Raw genomic sequence first — 12,563 nt, forward strand, 5'->3', positions numbered from 1 at the left:
AATTCCTAACTTTAGTTAGTAATAATGTATCAGCATTCACCAATTATAACAAATGATCACACTAACGCAAGATATTAATAACAGGTGGGTAAGAGGGTACATGGAAAGTTTTCTATAAGCTGCTAAAAAAAAAATAGCCTGTTAATTTAAAAAATAAAAAATACTCTATTAATTTGTTAAATAGATTTTTTTTTAAGGCGGAGTTGCACTCTGTCACCCAGGCTGGAGTGCAGTGGCTCAATCTCAGCTCACTGCAACCTCCACCTCCCGAATTCAAGCGATTCTCCTACATCAGCCTTCTGAGTAGCCGGGACTACAGCTGCACGCCACCATATCCGGCTAATTTTGTGTTTTTAGTAGAAATGGGGTTTTGCCATGTTGGGCAGGCTGGTCTTGAACTCCTAACCTCAAGTGAACCACCCACCTTGGCCTCCCAAAGTGCTGTGATAACAGGCATAAGCCACACCCACACCCAGCCTGTTTAATAGACTCTTGAATACTAACCTATTTAAAAATAAATTAACACAAATAAAAAATAAAATAACAATAAAAAAGTCTTTTATGATGGCACTTTCAAAAAATCTCCATACTTGGCATAATAAAAATTGTAAATGTGCAATTCTATATTAATCTCCTAAATTTATGTAATTTGCTTAAAAAAGAACTACAGCAAAATTCTCAAATCCCAAAGCACTGAATATAGTGCCTTGCATATATTTGGCACTCAAATATTTGATAAGTGAATGAACCATCTCTAGTTCACAAGGCTTGGGGTTAGTGTATGGACTTCACAACAATGAAAGTGTTCATGACACTGTTGAGGGCCTTTGTCACCTGTCACTGTACTCTCACAGCAAACTCCTAATTGTTTTCCCTGGGACTGGGCTCCTCCAGCTCGGATCCATTATTCTCACACTTCCCCCAATTGTTCATGTACGTGCACACTTGGGGTGCCCTCCGGGCAGGGCATGGGTGTGGGCTGCAGAACGTTGGGGAGACCTCCCCATTATCCTGATGCCGTGGGGTGGGTTGCAAGTGAGGCTGTCTCCCTGCATCAGAGTCACTTGGGACTTGTTACAAACACAGGATCCAGGACACAGAGTCCGAAGGGAGTCGCCTGAAGTCTGGTTATAAAGTCGCTCCAAGGGACATTCCCAAGCTGCTGTGTCCCTCTCTGTTCTGTGCCCTCTTCCCCTGTAGCTGCAAGCCAAAGAATGCCAATTGCAGGAACCCTGGAAGCTAGGCTGAGCCACGAAGGTTTCTAGCCAGCAGCTCCGAAGAAGCACAGCACTGCCTGTAGCTGGATTCCCCATTCTTGTCTAGAACTGTGAGAGAATACAGTTCCACTGCTTCACGCCACCCAGTCCATGATACTTTTACAGCAGCCCTAAGAAACAAACACAAATTTAAATGTAATGTTTACACACTGAATGACAATCCCCCACCACCATTTGTTTTTTTGGTTTTACCTTGGCGATGATATAATTTGAATTTGAACCACAGGGTGTTTTTGTTTTTGTTTTTTTTGGTTTGTTTGTTTTTGTTGTTTTGAGATAGAGTCTCACTCTGTCACCCAGTCTGGAGTGCCATGGCTCGATCCCGGCTCACAGCAACTTCCGCCTCCCGAGTTCAAGCTATTCTCGTGCCTCAGCCTCCCGAGTAGCTGGGATTACAGGCACGTACCACCATGCCCGGCTTTTTTTTTTTTTTTTTTTTTGTACTTTACTAGTAGAGATGAAGTTTCGCCATGTTGTTCAGGCTGGTCTCGAACTTCTGGTCTCAAACCATCTGCCTGCCTCAGCCTTCCAGAGTGCTGGGATTACAGGCATGAGCCACTGCGCCTGGCCAGAACCGCAGTATTGATGGAGCTCTGTGAGGTGCATACTCCTTCTCATTCCACTGCAAATCCTTCCACTTTCTGGAAACCTGCAAAATGGCGTACAAAATACACAAGGGGGTTCCCATTGTGAGAGCTATGGGGGCTTCTGGTTGGTCTCCGTTTGGGGTCTGCCCTCAGCCCGGCTTCTCCTGTGATGGGGGGGGTGCATGTAAGTCCCCCGAAGATGTCTTTAGATCTGAGTCAGACGATCCCAGTACAGCCACGAGGATGCTGCTGGCCTTGGAACCACACTTGTGACAAGGCTTTTTGTTCACAACCCATCCAGGTCCGGGAAAACTGGGCTCATTTAGAAGAGTGCAAGGGATAGATATAGGGAAAGGACGAAAGTTTCCCAAACATGGTGTGAATCCTGCTAGCTCTGGGATGCATGCTCTAACAGCAACACAGAGGACCACACTACACCAGAATTATTGCTTTTATTGCCAAGGTCTTAGGTCTTTTGGACTCCAGTTTACTGATGAAGAAACAATTAAAATGCCTTGCATGAAATCAAAGAGATTTTGTTATCAGCTCCCCAGTTACCTGCTTGGCAGTTGCCTCTCATCTCTCTCTGGGATTTTAAAGCTCTTCCTAAGTCCAGATGCCCTGAACACTTAAAGATGCTTTAATAATAATAATAATGTTAAATTAAATAATAATTGTAAAGGAAGTCCAATTATTTTCACTTGTCAAACATCTAATTATTAAAGCAGAGAAATTTATTGTTGGGACACATTAATCACTGTATTGGGGTGATGGTGGGGTGGGATGAAATATAAGTAGGTGTTGCTTTTTTATGTCAGTATTTGACAATGTGAGGAATGGATTTCAGCAGATTAAGAGCAGCATTGATGATACATCAGAAGCATCAGCTCTCATTCGTCCTAGGCTACAGCATTAAATGTAACCTTAACTATCCACTTACATCACTGCAGAGAAGCCATAGACATTGAGATGGCCACACTGTACCGGGAGTGCCTTCAACACTGTCCTGTGACTGCCTCTGGGCCAACAACTCCCCCAGCTGCACAAGCCATCGATAGCATTTCTTCACTGGGCTTTGTTACTGTGAAGAAAACCTTTTTATTTCTTCACGTGATTTGACACTAGGAATTATTAAAAAGAACTTAACAAAACCAAAGCCATGACAAAAAAACCCACACCAATATGTTGTGAATGTATCATTTTTATTCTTGGGACTGGTTTTATTATTTTTGGAACTATTACAAGACTTCTGTTAAACATGTTGAATGTTAAGAGGAAACAGACTCTCAGCAAATGTTGAAAACCAATTACAGAAACGTCCCTGCTAGAACTAGAGAAACACAGGGAGAGACCGAGGAGAAGTTTGTCCTCCTCTTCTCCCACTGTCCAAAACACACAGATGGTGGAATTCCCATGAAGAAAAATATGATGATTACACTGTGGTTCTTATTCTTCTGTTCACAAGCAAAAAAACACTAAAACAATACTTCTGAGTCAAACCTATTTATAATGAGTTCAATATAGGATTATTTAAGGCAAATCTGATAGAGGAAAAAGTCATATAACTTACAGAATGATTCTTTACTATACACAAAGAAATCTTCACCACTAATAAAAAAATCAAATTACATTTAAAAACACTTAAATTTCAAATATTAATCTATGGAACTTTCAGGAGCACATCTGCTGTAAACAGTATTGTAAAAGCATGCTATCATGTACATACTAAAAGTACATCATTTTATGTACACAAATACTGACAAGATTGAAATTTTTTAAATTTCAATTTTGAAACTCTAGAAAGCTGATTTAGGAAAAGATTCAACAGAAGAAAGAAACATTTTCAGTTATTATTCAGCTATTACTTTCTCATGTTCTACCATAAGTGAGGCTTTGCGCTAAGCACCAAAAAGGTACAGATGTGTAAGACACCATCTTTGACCTCAAGGAACTTCCAGTTCTGGAAAGGCAAGGCAGCAGTTAAAATTCAATATGGTAGCCAGGCATTTGCAGTCCCAGCTACTTGGGAGGCTGAAGTGGGAGGATCACTTGAGCCCAGGAGTTTGAGGTTGCCATGAGCTACGATTGTGCCAGTGCACTCCTGCACGGGTGACAAAGCAAGACACCATCTCTAAAAAAATAAAAATTAAAGACATGTAAAAATAATTTTAAAATGCAATGTGGTAACGGCAATAATAGAGGCAGCCCACGTGGAAGGGGCTCTAGGAAGTCTTCGTATTCTTGGCAGAAAGAACAGCATATGCAAGGTTGAGAGTGGTGGGTGGGTTAGGGCAGCAGTCTGATGCGTCAGAAGCAAGGATGCAGAAAGCAAAGACCACAGTGTAGACTGGAGGTGAAGGAGGGGCTGGACCATGATGGGCATCTGAATCAGGCACCATCTGAGGAGGTCATCAAAGGCATATTCCTTAGGGGGTTTTGTAAAGACTTCTAAGAAGTGTGGGCAGAGTTAAGGGAATCAACACGGCAAGGCTCCCAGGGCCCAGCAGCAGTGGGAAGCCAGGCCCTCCCTTAGCCTGAGAGGATAAGATGGCACAGCCAGAGTCGGGCCGTGCGCTAGAGGCAAGGAAGAGTGGCCACCTGTTGAGCCCTAAGAAATACTAGAAAAAAGATCCGGAAAACTAGGTGCTTGTTATCAGATTTAAAATATTTTTAAATATTTGTAGTATGTTTTAATATCTGGGTTTGAGAAATACCACATGGTAAAAGTTTAATTATGGAACTTGGGGAAAAAAAGACACACTCATTAGCTAATAAGAGGCCAGGTGGTTCTCTTTAGCAGGGCCTGAAGAGGTGTCTCCACTGCCCCTGGGGCACCTCGGGTGTTAAGACACTGGGCACAGCCATGCCAGTCACCCCCTGATGGCAGGGTGACTCGATGGGTCGGGCTTGCCAGCTGCTGTCCCTTCCTCCATGCTGTTCCCTAGATGTCACTTCACTGTACAGGAGCTAGAGAATCAGTTGTTGGCCAAAGATAAAGAGAGCTAAGTGATAAGTGGGAGGATGTGTGCATACAATCTTTTTCTCCTTCTCAGCCCGAACATCAAATCCTCACACTGATCCTTAATCACAAAAGTTAAACAGACTTAGCCAACTCAATTTTCAGTGATAATGAGCATCGAAAATCACATGGATTAATAAGTCACAAACGATCCCCTTCAGAATAATTTTATTTCTAACTTCTTAACCCTCCTTATAGACGCTGTAAACAAGCAACAACTGGGATTGATCTGAGACTGACTACACTCTTTTTTTCTCCTGTCTTCAGCAGAGCTACAGATGAGCGCTCTAATGGTCAAAAACTATAGAACCAGTGCCTAAAGAGAGAGAGCACATGAACTGTAAGGGGACTCGATTGCCATTAGTGATGTGCCAGGTCTTAACCAAAGGTACAGACTGAAGAAGAGAGGCAAAAACAAATTTTTTAAAACACAGTCCTTCCTCTCAGCCATGCTAACGAACCTCCAACATTCCTGTCTCTTGCCCTCTTGGTTCCTCCTCCCTTCTCCATCTTCTGAAGGTTTGGGTGACTTGTAGGCATTCAGCCAACAACTGAGTGACTGCGTATGCTAACACCTCTTCTGGGACTGACACATTAGATGCCATAACCACAGCCAATAGGCATAGAGTTCTATGGAGCAATAGGTCTGAAGGAAGAAAAAGAGGGGGAAAGGGAACAGAGAGACAGGAAGTGGAAAGACTTACCCACGCACCACTATCCATGCCAAGGGTCTGTTTAAAAGAGCACAGAAGGCTGCGTGTGGTGGCTCATGCCTGTAATCCCAACATGTTGGGAGGCCAAGGCGGGAGGATCACTTGAGCCTAGGAGTTCGAGACTTAGCCTGGGCAACATGAAAAGGCCCTATCTTTAAAAAAGTGAATAAATTAGCTAGGTGTAGTGGTGTGTGCCTGTAGTCCCAGTTACTTGGGAGGACTGATGCAGGAGGATCAACTGAGCCTGGGAGGTCCAGGCTGCAGTGAGCTGTGATCACGACACTGCACTCCAGCCTGGGATGACAGAGCAAGACCCTGTCTCAATCAATCCATCAATCAGTAAGAGAGGAGAGAAGAAGAAAATTCGAAGGGATAATACTGTTGAAAATTACACGGGTGCTTGACTTAACAGATGGCCATCTTATACTCACACAGCCACCTGAAATATAAATGAATGAAAAGGCTAATGCAAAAATGTTTAAATTAGTAAACTGTCCAAGAGGTCTGATCAAAATGAATTAATAATCTCTAAGTTGAAAAATAAATACTCATATCTATAGCTATAAGTCTGTTTAGTGAGTGATTGCAAATATACAGCCACAGGGCTTTGAGCAATCAGGCTGGAATCCCAGTTCTATATCCACCGACCGTCAGACCTTGGGCAAGTTATTTAACCTCTAGAGCATCAGTTTCCAAATCTTTAAAATGGGATAACTGTACCTGCCTCCTAAAATCTTTGTGAAGGTTAAATAAAATACTTAGAATGGTGTTTGGTATATACCAAGTGTTCCATAAATATTATCACTCTATATAAAGTTACATATTGAATACCAAAGCAAAAATCCTAAGGAAAACACATGCTGGAAAAGTCTCAAACTTACTTTTTTGAGGCATTTTGTAACTGATAGCCTATATCATATTGCCTAATGTTTGGGTTTATTATAAACAACTTTTTATTTCACTCAGCTTAATTTCTAAATTTTAATCACTCAGTAACTTTTAAGTAAAACCAGTTTAATTATAAAAATTAAGAATTTAAGCACTAGGAGTTTAAATAAAACTAAATCTGCTTCACTCACACAACTATTTATGGTTCACTTCCAGGGACAGCTATCAGAAATCATGCTATTTCTGCTTTTTTTATTCCTGTATTATGATGGATGAGGGTGAGGCGTCTAGAAAACTATCATTTGAGGAAGTTGCAACTTTTTAAAATTTTCCTTATATCTCTTCTCTTTTCCATACCAAAAAAAAAAAAGACATATTGCATTACTATAAATTTGAGGAAAGTCTGTAAATTTAATTAACATCAAATCTGGTTTAGTGGAAATCACTCTAATAAGAAATGAGGTCATGTCTCTTGCAATGAATCATGTCATTAAATTTATCTTCTTTCTGAATTCGTTTGTCATTTCCAAGTCCTTAATCGTTGATTACTCAAATAAAATCAGTTTGTTTTAGTTTTGAAAAGATATTAAACTGATGCTAAAAAATCTCTCTCTACACATCTGCTTTTAACTTTACAGTATTTTTTTTACCCAGTTTTTTTAAAGCAAATACCAAGTTTACTTTATTCAAAATTCTCATTTATCATGTGTATCTCTTATTTCGCGGGTGTTTTCACATATTCCTCTACTGTTTTAATTTTCCTTTTTTTTTTTTTTTTAAAGAGACTGGGGTTTAACTATGTTGCCCAGGCTGGACTCAAACTCCAGGGCTCAAGTGAACCTCCCAAGTAGTTGGGACTACAGCATTGTGCTCAGCCTAATTTTCATTTACTCCACAATTACACTCTATAAGATTACAACCTCACTTAAATAAAACCCAGGTATTTTCAAAGATAATCTTGGGAGAACTATCATCACCTCAAGGGCTCTTTCAAGGTCTCATCTACTCCAAGGCCTTGAGATAGGATTCAATCCGTAGGACATATCAAGATTTCAACTCTAGTCAGAATCAGTATTTTAACAATGGAAGCAAACTCGGAAAGCTAACTAGTCTCGTGTCTTTACACACATGGAAACTAAGACCATACATATTATAGTTACTTTTGCTTAACATTTTACAAAGGACATTCAGACGACTTATCACAGGTCCTAATTAAAGGAATCCTGGAGACAAAACCAAGTCACTTTCATAACACTTGACCCTTTTCAACTACCTTAATATTTTTCATCTTAGTTTAAAGGAAACCTTTATGTCAAATCCAACTATTTTATCTCCTCGTTAAAGCGGAGCTTGTATTTTAAATCAGCACCTTTATGCCAGTCTCAGAATTTCAAAAAAGTTACATTTTCCCCTACGGTGTTCCCACCACTGAAAGGCCCCCAGGCGGGGCTTTCCAGGACCCTCGCTCCGCACCCATTTTGATCCAGGGAGGGGCGGCCGGGCAGGGACTGAGACGGCCGCAACCAGACAATGTCCTGCATTCACCGCGGCCTCGGCCAATCACAGGCCGGCGCCTCCCGGCCCCGCGCGGCGCCACCGGCCACCGCTCCGGCCGGAGGAAAACCTGGCTCCAGTCGGCCATCTGCGGGCAACCCAGTCAGAGCGCGCGGCGCTCTCACCGCGCCCGGCCCGGGGAAGGGGTCTGGGCGGCGGGCGGCGGGCGCCGCTGCGTCCCCCGGGATAGGGTTGCGCACGGAGGGCAGGACGCGCCGCCCCCTCCGCCCGAACGCTGCGCTGTCCCTTTAAGACGATCCTCCTCCAGGGGCCGAGCAGCGCGTTGGCGGCCCCGCCGCAGGGGGCAGCGACATCCGGGCTACCGGGCGGGCGACGGCGGCGGCCCCTCGGGCAGCTCCCAGTCCCCGCGGGACGCCCGGCTCGCCGCCGCCGGACAACAGGAGCCCTCTAGGCCAAAAAAATTCCCCCAAGCCCAGGGTCACACCGCGGCGGCCGCGGCATCTGCCGCCACCCGCCCCCACCTCGCAGACTCCGGTATCGGGACGCCGGGGCCAGCACGCGGGTCACGAACGCTCAGCCCGCGGGGCCGCGCGGCGCGCGCTCCTCAGGCCCGCCCCACCTCCTGCGCGTGCCCAGGGGGCGGGGTGCCGCCGATCAGCCAATCAGTGCCAGATGTCCCGGGACCGCCCCTGAAGTCCTCTTGGGGGGCGGCACTGGAGGGAGAACTTCGTGGGGGGTACGGCGGCTGGTGGCGGGTGTGGAAAACCGGGAGTGCCAGAGGGGCTGGGAAGGTGGGCGCGGAGGCACTCACCCCGACTTCTAAGCTGTGCGGAAGTGAAAGGGGCGGGAGCGACGGGGAAGGGCGCTGGCCGCGCGTGAGAACCGGCGCGGGCGGGCCAGGGGGCGGGGAGGCGCCGGGAGCAGGTGGTGCAGCCCGAGGCGGGCAGGAGGGGCTGGCGTGTCCTGGAGACGGGAAAAGCCGGGATGGATGTGCTGAGCTAATAAGCGTAGAGCCAGAGCTGTCAAGGTTTATTTACGCAGGACAGAGAACTTAGAGAAGTTATGCACTGACTGGTGGACACACGTTCTAAGATTTTCCTCCGTTCGGTTTAAGAGAAAAGTGCTTATTACATATTTCTGATGCCTGGTGATATTTAAAATTGAAAGTTGGTCACTTGATATTTTATTATGGGATTGGGAGAAAGAGGAACAAACGGCATTTATAAAGCAAAATCCATTTCTGTGATGCATTCTACCAAAAATTTGAGAACGAATGTGTTTCAACAATCGGATGCACGGAATTTGTAGGAGGGTAGAGTGGGGCTTGTATTGCCTGGAAGATTCACTGCCAGGTGGTCATGCATGAGCCCCTACTCCAAGCTCTCATTTTCCCTACCTGCAAAATTAGACAAATGAACACTCCTCCTGTCTCACCGCATGTTTTGAGATTCCGCGTGTGTGAGGGAGGGAGGGAGGGCTGGAGCGCGGGCCGGCGCAGGATGGGGGCCCCTGGGCGCCGTCTGGGCCACCCTCTCTCCCGGGCGTGCTCTGGACCGTCTCGTCCCCTCCCGGCGCGTCATCCTGCTTCTGGAACCCCCGTGTCCTGAAGTCCAGGCATATTTAACTTGGATGCCACAGAAATCTCAAAATCTAGGCGTTCTCAGCGGAGCTCGGCACCTTCCCTACAAGCCTCGCGTGTTTCCCGACTCAGCAAAGACAACACTACAGTCTGGTCATTATCCCTCTACCCCAATTCACCTAGCCCCGGGATCCGCTTTGCGTCTGCACTTCAGGCCGCCTGGTTGTCGCTGCTGCTGCTCTCGGTGCCGGGCGCGGCGTCTCCCACCTGGACCTCCGGCGACCGCTCTCCGCTCTCTCCGCCTCTGCCCTTGCCCCTCCCCCGTCTCGACAGCGCAGCCAGTCAGATGCTTTATTTTAATGTAAATCCGATCGTGTCACTCCTGTTTACAATCTTTAATGGGCTCTCTGTTGCTCTCGGGATAAAGTCCTATCTCCTTAAATTCGCTTAATAGGGCCCTCCTAATCCAGTTTCCGCTTTCGTCTGGCCTAGATCTTTTTACCTTGGGCCGCTCCTCCAGCCCTTCGTGTTCCGCCCAACCTGGACTGCTTTCAGTTCTCTCAACTTGCCGACTCAAGCTGCTGCAGCACTTCTCCGTCTCCTCCCCGCTTCCTTCGTTTCCTGCACCTCCTTCCCGAGCGTGAGCGTTAAGGGCGCCCGTGGAACCCCTTCCTTTGCAGCGCACCCGTAGCCTTGCACTGCCGTGGGCAGCCGTCCGACCTGGGGCGCATCCCACGCCAGCCCTTTGGAGCGTGGGCTGCATTGTTCCCATTTCCTAGGACGGTCCTGACAATACTGGCAGAGCCCAATAGCACTTTTAGGATACACAGTGGTGGGCGCAGAAAACCAAACAAGTAGCCTGAGATCTTTGCTGATTGATTCATTTTATATTGCTATATTTTTCAGTTTAAAAATTTTCCAGTTTATAAGAATAGCATGTTTTAAATATATATATATATATATTTAAATATATATATATAAATATATATATATATATATATATATATTTAAAACTGATAGGACGTTTTACACCGCAAACAATTACAAATCTCTTTTAGCAGAAAGTGTGTGGGTTTATGAAATGAAATCAGGAACAGAGGCTCGATGTTCAATGCACATGGGCAGAAATGTTCACTTTAAGCTCAGATGCTGAAACTTTAAAACAGCTGAAACTCATGCCCCAATAATGATTAAAGGAAGGACCAGAAGAAAAGAGCAGTAAGCGGGGCTTATGATTAATTTGTAGGCTAGTAATTATCGATAGGTTAAGAAATTGCTTTTGAAAAAATTCCTGGTACTGTTAATATTTCTATTGTTTATATGAGATGTCAGTGTAACAAATTTAAATTCTCATTTTCCCAGTGCTCCCTCCCAGCTAGCAATGATAACATATGTGCCTTTGGATCTGTAGTATTTCTAAACATGGTTCTGCTACACACTTTCCAATAAAGTTAAACAAGAATTCTTTGTTGAGCTATGTAATATTTAGAAGGGAGGATAGGGGAATAAATCTTAACTACTGCAAATTGTTTCCCTTCAGCCTAACTCTGAAGGAGATCCTTGTTGGTTTTTTCATTACTGTACTACTAGGTTGTTTACTTTGTTACACTTTGTGGAAGGGAGCAGAACTTAGTAAATAATAAAAAATGAGTGGGGAGAGTTTAATAAAATAAGCAAAAAATAAATGAAATATAGAAGTAAAGTAATAATGCACTTCGAGTTAGAAAAATTTGTTTCTATGCTCTGTGCTATAATTAACATAAGATCTTATATTGCTCAATTTATCTAATGAAAACAATATTTCAAGCAGAAGAAATAGGCATTATAGTTATGTACTGTTTCTACAGAAAAATATTCTCCAAACATGCATTTTATCTGTTTATAGGACCTGTCAAATAACTATTATAAACAAATGATAAGAGAAAAATAAATGCTGGAGAAATGGCTTTTCTTTTGGAGGTAGACTTGAATAATTTTGAATTTAGAAAACATTTTAGATACTCTAATTTGGTAAAAGTCCTAAGATTACACTTCACTTACATTTTAGCTAACTGCATTTTTCACTTTTTAAACCTGTTAAAAAATCTTATTTCCAAACTTGATGGAATGGTAAAGGATTTTTTAAAAGTGTTTATAATGAAACATTTTTAATAGCTAGTTTTAAGAGTATATCTATGATGGAAATATAGTACATTTCAGGCTTATTTATAAGCATGCCAAACCTGATTAGGTGACTACTTGAAAGAAACATATTGAAAATGAGATCTAAGATTGCCATTTGCTGCATTTGTTGGTTTAGCAGAAATTTCCCATTAATTGGGCATTGAAAAGACACTGCCAGCCTAGTAGAGATAGGCAGATATGATGACTAGAGAAAGGGAGAGTAGAAACAGGGTGAGATGTGGGACTAAAAGACTGAGGACTAAGTCAGCGAGCTTTACCTTCTGCAAGTTATGTCTGAGACTTAGTTTCCACATTTACAAATTGGGCAACTATTTGCCATCTTGACCATCTCACAGTACTCATACGAGGATCAAAGGAGAGTAATGTGCTCCGTAAACCTTAAGACACTGGACAAATAGTAGTTACAGATACTGTTGTATACATTCTACTTTGGACTTGGAGACATTTGGTTTTCAGGAAAACCACAATAATAACCATATATATCTCTCATATATAATACAAGAAGTATAAAGAAATCTGAAAAGGAAATAAATTACCTTTTCACAACTCTGATTCTCTAAGGGGGATTCATATGTACTTGCATTTGCTCATGGGTGATAGATGATTACTAGAGATAAAACAGAGTTCATTATTAGAGACAAAAAATAATTGTAGTAAGTTTGCAGACGAATCTGGTACAGTCTAGATTTTGTTATGCTTTAAGTATTATAAAAGCAAGGTGACATTTGTATATAAGGAAGAAACTAAAAAAATAGATAAACAAAATAGGGCAAGTATTTAATGAAGGATATCAAGTTCAAT

The 12,563-nt window shown here is 43.5% G+C and overlaps 1 long non-coding RNA gene across 1 annotated transcript; it reads right to left on the reverse strand.

Annotated features, from left to right (window-relative positions):
* Positions 1-8,783: 8,783 nt before the first annotated feature.
* Positions 8,784-9,858, reverse strand: LOC104660099. Its single transcript, XR_747667.2, has 3 exons — positions 9,758-9,858; positions 9,434-9,602; positions 8,784-8,962 (listed from the first exon to the last, which is right to left on the reverse strand). It is a non-coding gene; the product is annotated as an uncharacterized LOC104660099 (long non-coding RNA).
* Between the last annotated feature and the right edge of the window lie 2,705 nt (positions 9,859-12,563).

This window comes from Rhinopithecus roxellana, chromosome 9 (genome assembly GCF_007565055.1).
Source record: "Rhinopithecus roxellana isolate Shanxi Qingling chromosome 9, ASM756505v1, whole genome shotgun sequence".
Classification (NCBI taxonomy): domain Eukaryota; kingdom Metazoa; phylum Chordata; class Mammalia; order Primates; family Cercopithecidae; genus Rhinopithecus; species Rhinopithecus roxellana.